Raw genomic sequence first — 19,297 nt, 5'->3', positions numbered from 1 at the left:
CCACAGACCTTATTCATCGTACGTGCAGGTTATAAAGGATAATACCACAGATTTCTAAATTTTAATTTTACGATGCTAAGATGAAGAACCACAACACAACCACAAGGACCAAAGATTATCTTTTGTCTTTATACATATTAGATACTAGCGGTCAGCCTCGGCTTCGCCCGTGGTACATATTTCGCAATAAAAGGTTGCCTATCAATGTTCTTTCTCAGGGTCTAAAGATTATCTGTGCCAAATTTCATCAAAATCGGTCCAGTAGTTTATGCGTGAAAACCATACATACATACATACAAACCTTTCCTCTTTATAATATTAGTATAGATTATCTTTTGTACGCATCTTTTAAATTTCTGCACTTCGAGATCTGACTTCAAAGAACTTACCTGGTACTTGTATACGTAGTATATTATTATTAGTCTGTGCTGGTAACTTATTTAAAATAAATGAGAGTATTTTGGAAAAAAGGATGGTTTAAAATAAATACTTATTAGGGCAAAAGTTGTCGATCGTAAAAATATTCCAATGTTTAATAATACTTATCGAATTTATATTTTGATATTTCTTCCCTGATTTTTGAAATTATAAATTTAAATTGTTCAATTTATAATTAAAAATAAAATATCAATATAATTTGCAATTCCGGTAGCCACCTTACCGGTACCTTTTCCGGTAGGTAAAGAAAAAAAAATGTTTGAGATTAAAAAAAAATGTCTTTTCGTGATTTTTAGAGCAACAGTAATAAATTTATGTTTAAAAAAAATTGCTAATTGGTATCAATACCTGGCACATGTCCTAATGAAGTTTGCCGGGGCTATGTACTACATATATTGAGGCTATGGAGTAGGTACATGGTATTATTCACGTCTCGGTCTACCCCTATTTAATTTTATCCCATATTTAATAGTTTAATAGGGATTTTGAAAAATAGAGTTATCATATATGTACTTACAAACCACTGAGCCTATTGATACTATTTCATGTGGGGATTGAAAGACTTATGGGATGGGGGACCGGGGATGGGTCATGGGTTGGTCATGGGACTGTTTTAGATTTGATTTCTAGAAATGACAGAAATTGCCAAAAAATTCCCAATACGTTTTGTACAGAAAAACGCTATATCGAGTCGGAATATAATTTATTTTTCAACAGAAAGTTTAGAACCTACGCTACGGTAAGTCATAACAACGCAAGGTGCACGCTGCACGCTTTTTGAAATCAGTCCAGTCTGAGATTAGAACGTATAAATAAAACTATAAAAAAAAAACAAAAATCCTCTAAAGCTTTCGACGCAGTAGGATAATATTGTAAATTGTAATACTGTGCTTTCGACGACTTCATTCACGCGTGAACTAAAGATAATAAAAGTGTATACTTACTTGGTGTATAGGTACCACAGGTAGGTAGGTATACACCTATTATAATAGGCATGACGAAAGATTTTGAAATACTCTTCCATAATTTGTGTATAAAAGATAAAAGCCATTTTTCAAAAATTGGCGTCGGCGTGACGTCACTCTATAGTAAATACGTCATTATCTGTAAGCTTATCGAAGTAAATGAACAAATTATTTAATTAATATGTGTTATAGAAACGAATTTCAAAGTTTATAAGTGGTGTGCAGTATTGCAGTGTGAATACACATAAAAATAATTCCCAAAAAGTGTTAGTACCTACTTGTTCCAACCGAGAAAATATTAAGAAATGATTGTATAAAGCTCGCGCGGAGAAACCCAAACCACGTATTCGCAAATTTGCAATTATATTTCTGTTCTGAGTCGATAAAGCATATACGTGAAACAATAGAAAATAAATAAAAATGCATATTCTCAACATATTCATAACAACAAAACACACCTGATGTGAAGTTGTTTACATAGGCGTGACGTCACGCGTGTTTCAGTCAAAATGGCCGACTGCAGAATTTCAATGTTTTATCTTATTGATAATCTCATTAATCTTAATGTTTTAAATATTTCTATGTCACTATTTTTAATTTATTCATTATACATTTTCCCTTAAAAACATTAATTCGATCATTTATTGATAGTGTCGTCATGCCTATTGTACTACCATTCCAACTTTTTGCCGCTGTTTATCCCCTTTTGTATTATAGTTTTTGTAACCAAACGGTTACATAGTTTTTATCGCTTTGTCTTCAAAACGTAGAATAGAATTTAATAAATATTTATTTCGATTTTAGACTAGCATTATATTTTTAAGACGTGTTTACCTATTTACTCTTTTTAGGATGCCATACCGATAGGGTATAACGGGACTCAATGACTAGTATAGTATTATAAGTATCTGATTTTACCTTAGGATATTACTGAGACTTCACTGTCTATCTATCTGTTTGTCTGTCCGTCTCTGTCACCGGGCTGTATCTCATGTATCTTGATAGTAGGAATTTGAAAATTTTAGAGATGATGCTTGATGCATTTGCGTTGTCGTTATAACAAGAAATAAATACAAAAAAAAAACAGAAAAAAAAATTAGAATAAATGGCTCCCACACAACAAACGTGATTTTTTTGACCGATATTGATAACCGCAACACGTTTAAGCTACTTGTAGACTACAGGCCCATGTTGAAAAAATTATGGGTCATTTGACCCACCACCTGACATATCTAGAATGATATAAGAGCATAAAATAATAAGATTCAGCACTATGACGTCACTCGTAAGCTGTCCACCTGAGTGCAGGTGAGAATTCGAAAGTTCAGGCAGAGATTTTCTCCCCTTGTCTCCATGATTTTTGTACGGCCGCGGCGTTGCGGAATAATGGCTTAAAAGCAGTATAGAAATAGTATGACACAGATGCCGTACAAAAATGGTGGTCCACTAAGTCGGAATTTATTTTTATTTTTCGACAGTTGCCGGGGTAAATTTGGTCATTTGATTTTGTACGGCATCTGTGTCAAATAAATTATTTAATTAATGTGTATGTTTTCATAAAGAAGTTTGGTTTTATTAGAATTTCTTATTTATTTTCTACTTTTTCCGATAGCAAAAAAATTGTAGGTAGGTAGGTATTCCGAGTTTTATGAGGCACCGGGAATATAATTCATCTTTGATATTGAACCTATATTTTACGAACATCTTCTGTATACAGCTGGTGTGCCGTAATGAATGGATAATATGGTAATTGCGGCTTGCGGGTAGAGGAGTAGGTATCTAATAATAAGTATGTAATCAGACGAATAATAATTATTACGTAATATGTTGAGTAAAAGTTTTCTTTCTGGTGGTATGGTTCCAAATAATGTAAGAACATTTTCATTTAGGAATATAACCCCTGAGATGCGCGAAAGTTTATTTAACTATGATTACCGGGGAAGGGGGGGGGGGTTGTGCGTGTGCATGTTTTTTTATTTCAATAAAGTTATAGAGAAAAATTCAATGTTACGGAAGGTATGTCACCATTAGCTCTATTTAGGTTAAAGGTGTTTATAAATAATTTAATAAAAAAGTTTTAAATATTATTTTATCGCTATTTCTATTTCTCCCACATTTGCACATAAAGTTGTACAATAAATAAATGTAATATAAACCAGGTCGTCGGACTTCCATGGATTTATCTTTGCGACTACAAATATAATGTGGACAATGGTTATAGTCATGGAAAAACAATTGAGATAATGTTTCTATAAGCCGTATTATAACCCTTATGGCTAATTTTTAATCCTTGGTTAAAACTTATTCGTAGAATCACTACTCACTACCTACATAGTATAAAACAAAGTAGCTTTCCCTGTCCCTATGTCCCTATGTCCCTTTGTACGCTTAAATCTTTGAAACTACGCAACGGATTTTGATGCGGTTTTTTTTAATAGATAGAGTGATTCAAGAGGAAGGTTTATATGTATAATAACATCCATTAAATAGTGGAGAAGTACTGTTATTTTTGAGGTTTCTAATGTGATGTCGTAAAAAATTAAATTTTTTCCGCTTACATTGCAAACGCAGGATGAATTCCCTATGAGTTTTATCAAAATAATGTACTAAGTATTATACACATTGAAAAGGTCTACAGAAAAGTCCGCGATGGTATATTTCTATCTCTTTTGGATAACCCACAATAACTTTTTTTTGTCATTTACTTTTTACGACAAATAATGGCTAATTTTCGATGCGATTTTAACCAATACAGCATTAATCCTTAACCAATTAAATACCTTGAATACATTGTTCATTTAATATAGATCTATATGGCCCTTTACACCTGAATATTTTCGAAGATATTACAGATTTAAAAATTGCGGGACGTAGCGTTTGCGGCGGTACCGGCCGCCCGCCCGGCTATATATTTTATACCCGTGAGAAGCCGGAGCGGGCTGCTATGTTTTTATACATATACAAACGTTCACAGTTTTTCTGTAGTGTATTTACTATTTAGTATTAGCATTGCACCCGTGCGAAGCCGGGGCGGGTCGCTAGTAACGTATAAAACTACCATTTCAAAATGTAGGTTTTCTTATTGCCCGCAATTGACAGTTTACTGGTGACATTTTAATAGATATTATCGTGTTATACTTTGTTGGACGGATAAGTTTTAACCAGGGATTGAAAAATCGGCCCCTAAACTTATATTACTTAGGTACTCTGTGGAAAAGAACCTGTATAGAACCTTATAAAAGTGCTATACATAAATACCTACCGCATTATCTATTTATATATGAAAATGAAACCCGTTTTCCTTGGTCACGGCATCACGCGTGAACGGGTGGATCGATTTCGATAATTCTTTTTTTTATATAATCCTTGAAGTACGAGGTGGTTCTTATGAAAAAAAAAGTAGGTTTACGATCGAGATGTTTAATAATGCAGTGGCAGCGCTCGAGATGAGAGGAGGCGCGGGAGATCGGTCCGTCTCTCTCTCGTTATACCTGCGATTGCGCTCGTGAGGTTTTGGTGTGACACAAGTTTCTGAACATGTCACCCGACTAAAACGATTTTATAAACATGTACCACGCGCGAAGCCGGGGCGGACCGCTAGTAATAAATACAATTAAGAGAAGGGATCTATAATATCATCATCACTACATAGTATAAAACAAAGTCGCTTTCCCTGTCCCTATGTCCCTATGTCCCTTTGTACGCTTAAATCTTTGAAACTACGCAACGGATTTTGATGCGGTTTTTTTTAATAGATAGAGTGATTCAAGAGGAAGGTTTATATGTATAATAAGATCCATTAAGTAGTGGAGAAGTACTGTTATTTTTGAGGTTTCTAATGTGATGTCGTAAAAAATTACATTTATTCCGCTTACATTGCAAACGCAGGCTGAACCCTACGAGTTTTATCAAAATAATGTACTAAGTATTATACACATTGAAAAGGTCTACAGAAAAGTCCGCGATGGTATATGTCTATCTCTTATGGATAACCCACAATAACTTTTTTTTGTCATTTACTTTTTACGACAAATAATGGCTAATTTTCGAAGCGATTTTAACCAATACAGCATTAATCCTTAACCAATTAAATACCATGGATACATTGTTCATTTAATATAGATCTATATGGCCCTTTACACCGTATGATTTAAGTGAATATTTTCGAAGATATTACAGATTTAAAAATTGCAGGACGTAGCGTTTGCGGCCGCCCGGCTATGTATTTTATACCCGTGCGATGCCGGAGGCCGGAGCGGGCCGCTATATTTTTATACCTATACAACGTTCACAATTTTTCTGTAGTGTATTTAGTATCAGCATTGCACCCGTGCGAAGCCGGGGCGGGTCGCTAGTAATCTATAATATAAAAATGAATCCCAAAATGTGTTGGTAAGCGCATAACTTGAGAACGGCTGAACCGATTTCGTTAATTCTTTTTTTATTATATTCCTTGAAGTACGAGGATGGTTCTTACGTAGAGAAAACGTAAATATGTACCACGGGCGAAGCCGGGGCGGACTGCTAGTCTTATATATAAAAATGAATCGCAAAATGTGTTGGTAAGCGCATAACTCGAGAACGGCTGAACCGATTTCGATAATTCTTTTTTTATTATATTCCTTGAAGTACGAGGATGGTTCTTATGTAGAGAAAACGTAAACATGTACCACGGGCGAAGCCGGGACGGTCCGCTAATAATTTATACAACTACTTCACTTCTGAATTATAAAACTTGGTATTGATGTAGTTTAAGAGTATGGGACGTGCTAAAAACTGCAGCTAAAAATCAAACTTTGCATGATCAAAGCACTGTCCTTGGTTTTACAGATTACATAGGTACCTACTTGAAATTATACCGAAAGACAGTTTACGGTTAAAAATTGTCGGTGAGATAGGATAGAAGTGGATTGTGCGATATATCCACGGTTAGGGGATTTGAACGCAACTCAGAAGTTGAGTGGACTTAGGAGAGGCTCACTAAAAAGTTAAAAATAATTTGAAAGCGTTTGAAGATGCAGTTATCAGTTAGTCTACATTATGAGGTTTGTTTGTGTATAAGTTGATTACTTTCGTTGTAAATATCATTGTCAAAGTCATTTTGGGTATTCTCAAAAACTCTTCATCTTATTTGTATAAGCTAAATTTTTATTTTTTATCCTCACTGCCACACATTTTTTTTCTTTCAACCCCGCTCAGCCCGGACAGAGCTTGAACAAGCGGCTAGAATTATCTCTTATCACGAGTATTAAAGGTATATTTAACTTATGATTATTAATTAAGTAATATATAATTCATGTATAATATACTGTAACTATCATGCATTGAAACGTAAAAGCTCTCAATCGCAGGGATTGTTTTGTTGCGTTGCGCAGAGAAAGCTCTGGGCGGTTGCGTGCGGGGCGGGCGGCAAGCGGGCGCAAATAGCCGCGCAGTCGGCAAGCTCTCTGCCAGTCAGTGGCCGTGCGCGCCTCGCCGTCACATACCCGTAACCCTTTAAACATCGCGTCCGAAATTCGAAAGCCGTCGCTGGCTCTTAACCCTTTGACGCGGCAAGTCGGATCAAATTCATGTGTGAGTGTGAGTAAAACAGTGAATTACCTCTGGACACCTGGGACCTTTTGGTCATCTGATCGCCGTGGTGCACGTGTCTCCAAAATCGATAGCAGCCATCACCTCCTCGTTTTACCCTCATCTTCAAGGTCACACGGGGAGGTAAACATAATTTTCATTCATAACAGTTTTGGCATATATGTTTCGGATTAGCGCAGTATTGCACTGATAAGAAAAGATAAAGGAAGGCAATTAGTGGCAACAATTAGAGCTTAAATCGAGATAAACTAAACGCAGTACCGGTGCTATTGCATCGATTTGTGTAAGTGCATGACAGTCAGTGACCTATTTTCGTTGGAGCGACACACGAAAACTCGGGGTTTGGCAATAGGTATGGTATGTTCAGCTAATTTAACTTTTACAAACTATTTAAAATACAAACGGTGTGCTACAATGACATTACATGACAAAAATAATACTTAGCCACCTGACGACATTCTTTTTTATATCAATGAGCCGGGAGCCATATTTTTGTTATTATATTTGTACATTTTGAACAGCAAAGTCCGAACGAATTTGATTTATTACCTACCTATTACTTAGTCTGTTTTATTCTTTAAATTGTCAAGTTTCATCATTTAGAAATTGTTTTACAAACATTCTTACATCTCTACACCTTCATACGTTCGTTTGTTTAAATAGGATCCCGTCCGATTAGGGCCCTTCTGGCCTCCTCCACTCAAGCGACAGCTCAAGCCGAGGTTCGTGGTCCCCGTCAAGGGGGGACGCCCTTGTGCATGTCGCTACCAGGGTGAACCTTCAGTTCACCCCCGCGTCCGCGTTAAAATGTAGAAGCCCTTCTGGCTAACATTGAGAGACACCACACAAAAAAAAAAAAAAAAATTAAATAGGATATATTTCATACAAATTATGTAAATTAAAATATGTTTATGTAATTTTAATACGTATTAATTTATTTAAAAAAAAGAAGTAAACAAATACTTCCTGAGATTGAAGAGGAAAAGCCGCGTTACACTCGAGTTGAATATAAGAGGATCCCATGCATGCTGTGATGAGTGCTTTCTTTGTCTTTGTAGATCTATGGCACTTTAGATGCTTTGAGAACGTATTAAGTGATCGTGCAGTTTGAGTTTGAAAACATTGTTCCACAATACATATCATTGAGTGGAGAGTTCTTCTTTCAACAAATTCTGTATATGTAATGAGACTATTTGCTCTTTTATATAAAAAAAATAGAAGTTATATTATGTAGTTACTTATACTCTGCTAGGTATCTGGATGTCCATAACAATGCATATATTAAAGGAGGAGCCAACGTAAGAATCAACTATTAACTTATTTGGACACCAAATTGTCTCTTTACATGCGATATGATAATAAAGTGAATAAATATTTATAAGTTTAATGGATATAATTAAAAAGCTACATCTTATACAAGACCCAAATTCCGCTGTACATTTATATATTACAGAATCTTTTATTATAGGCGGCAATTCAGAAATTAGCCTAGATCTGATGATCATCCTGAGGTTACTGTTTTTTGTCGGGTAATGCGGGTAGAAACGATATGACTTAACATTATATTTGAATTAACTATACCTTAAGAAACTTACCTAACTGAAATGTAACCACGAACTGAACAAAAAATGAAAACGTCAAAAAAAAGTGTACCGTAATTTGCAGATAATATAACCTATCTAATACAACTGCACTGTATATACAAACCTACATACATTATCTATCATAATATTAAGGTCTCGAATCCATACTTCCATACTAATATTATAAATGCGAAAGTAACTCTGTCTGTCTGTCTGTTACTTAATCACGCCTAAACTACTGAAACAATTTGCATGAAATTTGGTATGGAGATATTTTGATACCCGAGAAAGGACATAGGCTACCTTTTATTGCGAAATATGTACCACGGGCGAAGCCGGGGCGGACCTCTAGTATTTAATAAAATTAATTCGAAGTCGGTGATTCCTAAGATTGAAATGCCCAACCCAAAATGAGTACATATACCCAAAATGAGTTATATGTACTCATTTTGGGCACTTTCAAGATAATAATACATATTTAGTTACCTAGGTATATTATCACTTATAATACCACAAGAGCTTCAAAATTATCGGGTATTTTCCGATAGGTTCGTTGCAAACAAATGAAGGAGTCAAGTTTTTAGTCAAGGTTAAAAAATCACGAGCGCGAAGCGCGAGTGATTTTTCCTGAAAATCTTGACGACTTTATTTGTTTTCAGGGAACCTTGAGGGAAATGCCAGATAATTTTGAAGCTCGTGTGGTATTCAGGAGATTATTTTTCCGTCCCAAATGTCGGCCAATAATTTCACAATTGAATTGAACCTGTCAGTTTGACGTCAACGACCAGAGAAAATTTTCAAAAAATTATCAGTATAATACCATGTAGGTTGTACCACGTGACGTCGAATGGTGCAATTCTATTGGTCGATATTTGGGTCGGAAAAATAATCCCATTTATTCATATCTATTCCACGCATTCCTTTCTCCTCCTTCATTTTTCGGGAGTAGATGCCCACTAGATTCAATAAAATAAGTGTCATCCATCAGTCATTACTTTTTAAAAACAATTATTTCATCAAACTATTATAATAGTTCCGTCAATTTCCAAGTACTATTAGGTACTATAGGTATTATGCTTACGTAAATTAATCTGTCGTAACAGTCATGTACAGTTATAAAGTAAAAAAAGAGAATATAACATGTTAATATTTAATTGGTTTGATTCTTTTCAAACAAGAAACATTTTTGAGAAATTCTTTTATCGCAATATAAATTACCTATGATTACAAATATAGGGAGGAAATAAATGTCGAAGAAAAATTATATAAATATATACAGGATATCCCACTGTTGGTATACTAAGCTCAAAGGAGGTCATAGTTTTGCATACACTGAGTACGTAAAAAATACTTAAAAAATTCCAGACGAAGTTTTTTTTCAAATAGAAATGAATTCTTAAAACTCTATGTGTATACCCCAAGGTACCCATAACAAGCAACCCGCCAAAAGACAAAATTACAATGAAATTAGCGAAGCGGTAGGTATATGCCGGCTGCGCGAAGCTAGAGAAGAAAACATTTTCAGGAAAAATTTAGCAATTTTTGATGTAATTTTGTTGTATAAGTATTTTTTACGTGTTCAGTGTATGGAAAATTACAAGGCCCTTCAAGGTAGATACCTATAGGTATCGCTATTGTATTTCGACTCTGGATCTAGATTTCTAGAGCATAAAGAATGTAAGGGAACAAAAGTAGGTAGGTATGTCTGGCGTGCTGCAACACGAAAGTGGGTCTATTGCTGTTACGAGAACTCTATCTATATTATTGATCCAGTGTCTTACAGTCTATACTCGTGTCAAAGGTACACCGTTGAATGTATCGATCGAATAAACTTTTACATTCGTTAATTTCTGTTACATTTTTTTTATACAGTAATATTTGCTTCTTTGCTTTTATTCATTATCATTTAAATACAAAAATTATAAAATAGAGACATATTAACATTCCTTACAATTTGAGTAATTTAAAATTATAGTAGGATTTGCGAGTAGTTAGAATAAAAACGTAGTTAAAAATGAAGTAAAATGTTAAAGCACGAAAGGTGTACTAAATTCATTCAAGTAAAAAGTAGACCTGGATAGCATCCAACTATCAGTAGCCATGACCCGGCAGTTGTAAAGGTTTCCGTGGTATTATAAAAAATAGGACTAAAAGGGTTGAAGCCAATTCATGTCGTTTTTATTTTCTTTGTGTAGTTGGTTCGTTAGTACCTACCTATTCGTGACTGTCAAAATAAAGATTTTAATCATAAACACACTCTATTCCAATATTAATTATACTCTGGGTAATATAACATAAAAGCTTTTTAAGTACGAAAAAATGTTATGCATTAATTAAAATGTTATCATGAGGGTAGTTAAATGCAGTCATTATTCGATTTCAATAATAAGTTTATGACAGATAGGACTGTGCTTTATAAACTGCACGGTATATGAATATTATTTATATGATCAAAATAGCTCAATTAAATGGCACATATTACTAAATAATTTGGAAAATCCAAAAGTGCACGCCTCATAATTTTTTTTTAATAAATATTTATTAATTATTATTTTTGTTTATTTAATAACAATTAAACCACATCAAATCAGACCCTGAAAAATGAAAGGGTTCTATTCCTGAGCATACTCAAGCGTAAGAGAAAAAAAAAGACTCGATTAGTAAAGTATTTCGGTCGCTATCGTGTTAACAAGAAAAAGGATCCGCACATACAGACATCCAAGACAGAACTTTTTTAAACTGTTTTTTAACTAGTTTAAATAACAAAAATGACATCAAAAATATCATGAACGTTAAAAATAGTGTTTTTTCTTAATATGTGTGTGTATGTATTATCTTACAAGTGCAATGTATGATACATAAAGACATTTTAAGTTTGAAAAATCAGATGTTTTGCGCGAAGTGACAGTAGTACCCACCTCAACGCTTCGCTTATGAGGCGTGCAAAAGTCAGAAAACTTTTTCATAAATATGTAGTTATAAAAACATTAGCCAGCAATAAATCTTACTATGTTTCCGCGTCGCATGCAAAATTTATAAATAATGGCTAATGAATTGATTATCAGTTAACAATTAATAATACATATATGGTAACACGTTGACGTGGTGAAGTTGTTAGCAGAGCGGATATTGATCGCGCGGCTACAACAAAGGGAGCTTTGGCTTGCAGGGCGCGCCGCCGTGCTCGCAACAGGCAGGTAACAGGTGATCTTGATATGCCAGCCTAGAATACTACCTTTTTGAACCTTGCAACAGGAAATTAAATGGAATGAACCAGTATAGGTTCATTCCATTTAACTCCACCATTTACTCGACTTGGCGTCTTCTTAAACTGCAGAAATACTTGACTACTATCCGACATTTTACAAAATAGTATTCTTCATATTTTTATGAAATAAAAAACTGAACAACTTACTAGGATTCATAATATCAAAATATTTTACAAAACATGAATTGATTAATACAATTATTATAAAACGGGCGGTCTTGTCGCTAAAAGCGATCTCTCCTACACGACCCGGAAGAGGATCAAACCCTGTAGTTCAATCATTTGAAGGGTTTACTCACAATAAGTATAAAACATCTCAGAATATCTCATATAAAGGCAAAAAAAACATACAGTTCAGACCAATTTATTCAGTTCCATAATTATACATAATATTGAGTTCAAAAAATACTTCCGCGGTTTTATTGAAATAATCGTTATAAATCATAAAGGGTAATGATGATATAATTGGGTCATACACAGTGTATATGTATATACCTTTCATCGCTGCCCTCACCTAACACCATGTTTACACTAAACGTGGATGTATATTTTTCTTAAACGTACTTTATTATCTAACAATGAGTTCGAATACCGTCATAAAAGTTTCTCAGAGCATGTGAATTGATTCATAAGTCATACGTCATAATCTGTGTTAAATAATCAAAAAGTAATGAGATAAAATGCCATTACACATAGGTATTAACTTGGTATTAAATGGATGTTGCGCTCTGAAATATTCACCAAGATTTTCTTATACAGTATGTAATTTTTGTTTATATATCAGAAAGTTGTGATAGGATTTCAGGATTATATAAAAACTTTGGTCCTTGGAGCCAGATAAAATGTAATTTGTGCAGAACTAGTTGCTTTTTCTTCTCGGTAGAACTTTAGTTCGTGCCATTTCACTACATAGTATAAAACAAAGTCGCTTTCTCTGTCCCTATATCCCTATGTATGCTTAAATCTTTAAAACTACGCAACGGATTTTGATGCGTTTTTTTTAATAGATAGAGTGACTCAAGAGGAAGGTTTTAGTATATAATTTATTATGTTTTAGACAAAGCGGGCGAAGCCGCGGGTGGAAAGCTAGTATTTTATAAATATTGTAGTAACAAACTGACACAATTATTGTATGCGTAAACTTAAGTGTTTTATTTAAAATTTACTATCAATAGCTTTGTCTTAAACATACATAGGACTTAGAACCAAATTAAAATCATTTTAGCTCTAAAATAGTCACAGTAACAGGAAAAGAGAAACTAATTTGTAATGTTTAGCAAATCTAATTTAATGTTCATTGTGGAATTTTGAGTTGAGATAACAGCAGATTTTTCGTTTACAAAAAAATATTTGATTTTCACGTGACTCTGTCAGTTATAAATCCGACTGATTGGCATATTTGTATGAAAACGATTTAAAATACCCGGAAATACTAAAAGCTCTACTTTGTACCGGATGTAGAGCGTTTCCAAGAATTAAAAAAAAATTACCTATAAAATATTTTTATAACAATATGAAGTATTATTATTATAAGTACATTATATAAACTAAGTATGCATAAAACATTGTCTATTTTGACGATATAAAAAAATAAAACTTATTTAAAAAATTATTTTGATGTCAACTTTGATTGCAACTACATTGGCCAGTAGTTATTCTTTAATTTTTGTTTGTAATTTGCTAATAATGCAAAAAAAAATATTAATCTCGTAAATTGTGTAGAAATTATTTGATAAGAAACTACTTGAACTAGCTAATGATAAAGGTTATTAGAGATTGTCAATCTTTTATGAATACGTATCAAAAGTTCTATAACTTTTGTTTCTCAAACGGACAGAGCATATTTTGTAGCTATACAATTTTGTACAATTCGTACCTCATTAAATTTTTTATCCAAGTTCTATTAAATTAGGCACGCCATCTCTGATTAATTAAAAATAAAATCATATCGCGGGTTTTTAACAGATTGGTATCGTTTAAATAAATGTATACACATAACTTGCACCAGGATTTCCTGTATTGCCGGAGTCATGGAAACGCACACCACATTACAAACATCCCCTCTACAGTCTACAATAAACAAATATACTCAACAGAAATAAGTTCTGCTTGTCTAGAGCATCGGAGATTTATCATCAGCAAGGAAAACATCCTTTTGTAACGGTCGCTTAATCTTCTTATTCAAAAGTATCCATAGGAAAGGATGGGGTTAGGCATCGAGTTAAATATTTGTTGCGATTCTTTTACAAAACATCTTTTTCGTTTGCTTCTTTCGGATATAACCATCCTAATGGTTTTGATGCAGTTTCAGTCTTACTCATCAATTTCTATAAATAATATTGAGTTATTGATTGACTATTGAGAATTATCAAGATACGGAATCCTTAAATTATACACTTATATCTAGATTAGATTATCTTATATAGCTATTTCTAATTAAAGGCGCAAATTCAGTAAAAGTATAATGAAATATGAAATATTTCGCTTACATAGTTGAAATCTGTCAGTGAGTTTCTGCTTCAATTATTAAAATCACCTCAGAGTAGCTGTATCGTGTTTAATTACAACTGTAAATAGCTTCATCAAACGGCCGAATAAGCGTCGATACGAGCGTGGAATGGGCCATTCTCGTTAGCATTCCACAAGGAGACGGCGTGCCAACTCCAAATTGTTTACTCTACGCATTATATCAAGGTTAGATTTTTAATCATTCGAGTACAGAAGGTTCTATCATCTTAATGGTTTATAAATAATAGGGCTATTAAATCTTTTCCTGTTTCCTCATGTATTCATCAATATTTACATTCATAAGCATGCTTTTTATTACAGTAATCGCAATATAAGCATCTATTTTCAGTTATCAAAACATTTCATAACATTTCTCAGGTTCGCTACGAATATAAACCGTGCGTTAAAACGGTAACGTGCCACGTAGAGAATCTTTTAATAGTATTTATCCTTTATCTATTAATCTTATCAATCCTGTCAATCCATACTAATATTATAAATGCGAAAGTAACTCTGTCTGTCTGTCTGTCTGTCTGTTACTCAATCACGCCTTAACTACTGAACCAATTTGCATGAAATTTGGTACAGAGATATTTTGATACCCGAGAAAGGACATAGGATAGGTTTTATCCCGGAAATCCTACGGGAACGGGTTTTTCTTTGAAAACGCGGGCGAAGCCGCGGGCGGAAAGCTAGTTGTCAATAAGAAATTAATAATATTTTACTTTATACTTTAAATCTTAGCTTTAAATTTAACTAGAGCTTGACGTTGTATGACACAGTTACTGTTTGAAATCTTGTTTTGAAGGTAATAGGTATAGGTATAAGGTGTTTATTCTTTATTTTTATTTTGTAAATAAAATGTGAGCTACGATATACAATTTCCCCTCAATATGGCGATTATATTGTTTTATCCGTTATCGTGTAATGACGTAGATGATGTTTATATTGTGCACTTGGAGATTATCGATAATGTTAAACGCTTGCTGTAGTTACAAGTTATGTTAAGTAGACATTAGCTTACCTCGTCTGCTTATCAGCATATTAAATGAGATAGCATAACAATCACGACTGTACACAATATATTGATATTAAAACGATAGGATATAGCTTTGAGAAATATGATAATAAATAAAAACTAGAGAATATTGTAAACACCAGACGTTATTCACTGAAAGGTAGCTAAGAATCAAATGTTTAGGATTACTACTATGAGCTTGTATAAAAAATAAATAAGACTAATAATAAATGTTTTTCTTTCTTCCTTTCTTCGTAATTGTCAAGTAATTATTTAATAGTTGTTGTCCATAATAAAGTACTTCACTATCGCTCATTTTAAATAAAACATTTTTTTAATTCAAATCGACACTAAGTTGATTAATATAAAGTTGATATATTTAAACACACATATTTTTCAAATTTACTATGCTTAAATCGGCAAGAAAATTTAGTCGGTACATTCTGAGCCAAAAATATACATGGTCATAAATCTGATGCCACAAGTTAGGCAGTTTTGGCATCTGATAAAATTTTACGGACGTACTTTTAAAAATTTGGATCGCGCTATATGATATCGGTTCCAATATCTGGGAAGATGCAATGATGCAACACCGGCGACACAGATTGATGACTGCGGCATAGACTATGTGTCTGCTAACATCCCAAGGACGGCATATCGAATCTCGTTTCTCATTTATCGTATTTTACCCTGCCGTGACCTAGTTCTAAAGGCCTCAGGCTTTCATCCTACTTTTTCCTCTTAACGAAGTCACGTACTTGTCTGTTAATAATATAATTAGTTTTATTTTTATCAACATTATTTGGACGACTTCTTCTTTTTCAGGTTTTGTTGTCTCCAAGACTAAAAATGGATCTGTATTATTTTGAAAATGCATGAAACGCCAATTCGGGGAAGTCGTAAAGAAATATGATAATGTGCTTTTATAATTTATTTATTTTTTTGCTGCATATTTTTTTGTCGTCTGCCGTTAATGAAAACTCATTGTCCGTAATCGTTATAAAGATTGTCAGTTTAATTAATATTTTGTTAGATTGTCAGTTTAAATATATAATATAATATTATATTTAAACTGACAATCTAACAAAATAACAAATATTAATATATAATATAATATTTAAACTGACAATCTAACAAAATAACAAATATTAATTTTTGTAAACCATCTACCATTATTCATTTTCTATAATTTATATTTTATTTATATTAATAAAATAATTATTTATTTGATTTAATTAACTTCTAAATAAAGTATATCAATTATTTACCTATCAGAGAAGGTAATCAATTCTTAATCTCATTTTTTATTCAATATCGCGTTTCCGAACGTAAGCGCTGAAATTGGAAGAGCAGAAGAAATTTTAATAAAAGACATCGAAATTAGGGTATCTATTAGTATTACAGAAAATAGAGCAATTGCCTAAATATCTTTTGTTACCTTAATTTACAGGCTCATTCCGGTGAGCTCAAATAATAAATAAAATATAGTCGAGGACCAAAATAACATTGAAGAGCAAGGTCGCCTACGCAGCGGGCTATAAATGTTCCATCTTTCTGCTATTTGAGCTTAAAAACGTTCCTTGAAGCTATGCCACTAATAAAACAGCTTACTCCTCGACAGCCACTGACATTGTATAGTTTGTTTGCAAATATCTTTCTCTTTTTTAAATGGCAGAAAATGTAATTTTGGTATTCTCAATAATAAGCGGTCGTCTAATGAGACAGAGTCGAATCTTTCTTGTATCTGTCTAAGCGGTTTTTGAGATATTTTATGTATTTTTGCAGAAAAATAAAAACAACAATTTATGTTTCCACTTTCGTGAAATACAAATCGACGCAGCAAGGTTGATGCCCCAGTTCCATTAGGACGATGTTCACCCAATTGGCAGGACGGACTGGCAACCCCCCAGATTGGGTTTGTCCATTCCTCGTATATTTCTGACCACACATCACCTGTCCTAAGCTATTAATAACATGCAAAGCGTAAACTTGGCTCCCTAGGTATGATGTTGCAACCGTAATTACTTTCAGTGCGTTAACTGAGCTTAATAGGTTTGGATATTAGACGAGAAACGTTTGATGTTATTTAAATATATATAAGATGTATGTATATTGCAATAGTTAGGTGTTGTATTTACAGAATATGTTGTTAGTTAACATGTTAATGTAAAATTATTTGAGCTTATTTTCAGCTGTAAAACGAATATCAATCTTACTTGAAAACAAAGGAAAGTGAAGACGCATGAAGTTTGATATTTATTGAAACAAATTGTGCTCGTGCAAATTCCTCTTTTTCAATTATGATGACTCTCGCGAACGTAAGTAAGAGATCATTAAAAAGTAGTAAACAAGGTTCGTTAACAAATTTCCATCTTGAGGTATATTAAAATGAGCAATTACATATGAAATATTCGGAAATTTATATCTTCTCGTATTAATTGCATAAGTTTTATTCATAATAATTCTGATATTAAATCATAAACAAAAGTTCCAAAAACGGTGATAAATAGAGCATTTGGGAAATAAATTTAAAGACAAATTTTAAACTAAAGGCGAAACCCGCATTTGCGGTCAGGCTTCTAGACCTCTTTCAGTTTCTAGATATTGAAAATTATTTAGTAGTAGAGTTCCACCATTCTTTTAAAAAGCCGAGAGCGAAATTTTTTATCGACCATTTTTGCTAATTGCTCATTTTTTATAAGAGCACATTGGTTTGACATACCAATAGTCCAAACTGGATAAGTGAAGTTCAGTGTCTAATGAAATAAAAGGCAAAAAGAAGTGTAAAATGCTGCGAAAAGTTTCCGTTTAACATCACGCTGTGACAGCGCAGCTGGCGAGCTGCCAAGCGGCACAACTTCCGACGATACTCTCGTATTTTCCGCATTTACTTTCTGAACGGACCTTATAATTGCCATTTTCTTTGTTAAAGATATTGAACTTTGAGATTTTCAACATCAAAGAGAATTTAATGACACGTTTAAAACTGTGTTTAAAACATTTATTAAAATTTTACATATTTTTTAAAAAGTTGCCATAAATCCTATGTCCTTGTACCCGTCATAAAATATAAACATATTATACTCCTTATTATGGAAGGTCACTTCGCTTTGAATCAAAGAAAATAAAATGGTGATATAAAAAGCTTGTATTGTCTTAATACTTAACAATATTGCATTATAAATCAGTGTTGTTATACAGTTTCATGTTTTACCCAGCTAGCGCGTGATCACAGATGAGTCGTTAATGAAAATTTATTACTGAAGCCACAACACAACTATTAACTGGGATTTCTAACATTTATTGTTATTGACTTCATAATTATCCACTGTTTTCAGAAAGATGTAGCTTCATTAATGTCAGTTATGTTTCAACACTGTTTATAGTTCTGGATGTAGGTAGGTAAGTACCTATCTACAAGTCGTTTCATAGAGAACATGTCTAAATAAATAGATATCTGCTTATTACTTCAGTGCGTTAACTGATGATACACGTTATTTTTTTAGTTTATGTTCTTAAAATTCGTTTAAAATATTATGTACCAACCGAAATATCATGAATAATAATTATTCGACAAATAAATATATTAAATCATACCTCTTAGGTAAAAGCTTTGTCTAATTTCAAATACCTACTAATAATAAATTAATGTTATGTAAAATGTGGGTAATAAAGTTTTATTTGTTTTTTTTTCACTTTCACTTTTAACTTTTCTAAACAGCTTATAACTAGATATTCCTTATATTTTTTAGTTAAAGAAAAATAAACATTACCGTCTTGTATCACGAACGTGGATCCAAACATCCATACTAATATTATAAATGCGAAAGTAACTCTGTCTGTCTGTCTGTTACTCAATCACGCCTTAACTATACTGAACCAATTTGCATGAAATTTGGTATAGAGATATTTTGATACCCGAGAT

At 33.0% G+C, this 19,297-nt stretch overlaps 1 protein-coding gene across 2 annotated transcripts in view; it reads left to right on the top strand.

The window, feature by feature from the left end:
- The first annotated feature begins 6,851 nt into the window (after positions 1-6,851).
- The window catches only part of LOC149903949 (potassium voltage-gated channel protein Shab-like), a 36,015-nt gene continuing 23,569 nt past the window's right edge, over positions 6,852-19,297 (top strand). For both annotated transcript variants that reach the window (XM_090107807.1, XM_090107806.1), the window contains exon 1: positions 6,852-7,118. The gene's annotated coding sequence lies outside the window, so the exon portion shown is untranslated. The remainder of the gene's footprint in view (positions 7,119-19,297) is intronic.

This window comes from Colias eurytheme, chromosome 12 (assembly GCF_061535395.1).
Source record: "Colias eurytheme isolate Ceu_HAF_F1 chromosome 12, ilColEury1 Martin Lab GWU primary, whole genome shotgun sequence".
Taxonomy (NCBI): Eukaryota; Metazoa; Arthropoda; class Insecta; order Lepidoptera; family Pieridae; genus Colias; species Colias eurytheme.
This window is presented reverse-complemented; position numbering and strand designations above follow the sequence as displayed.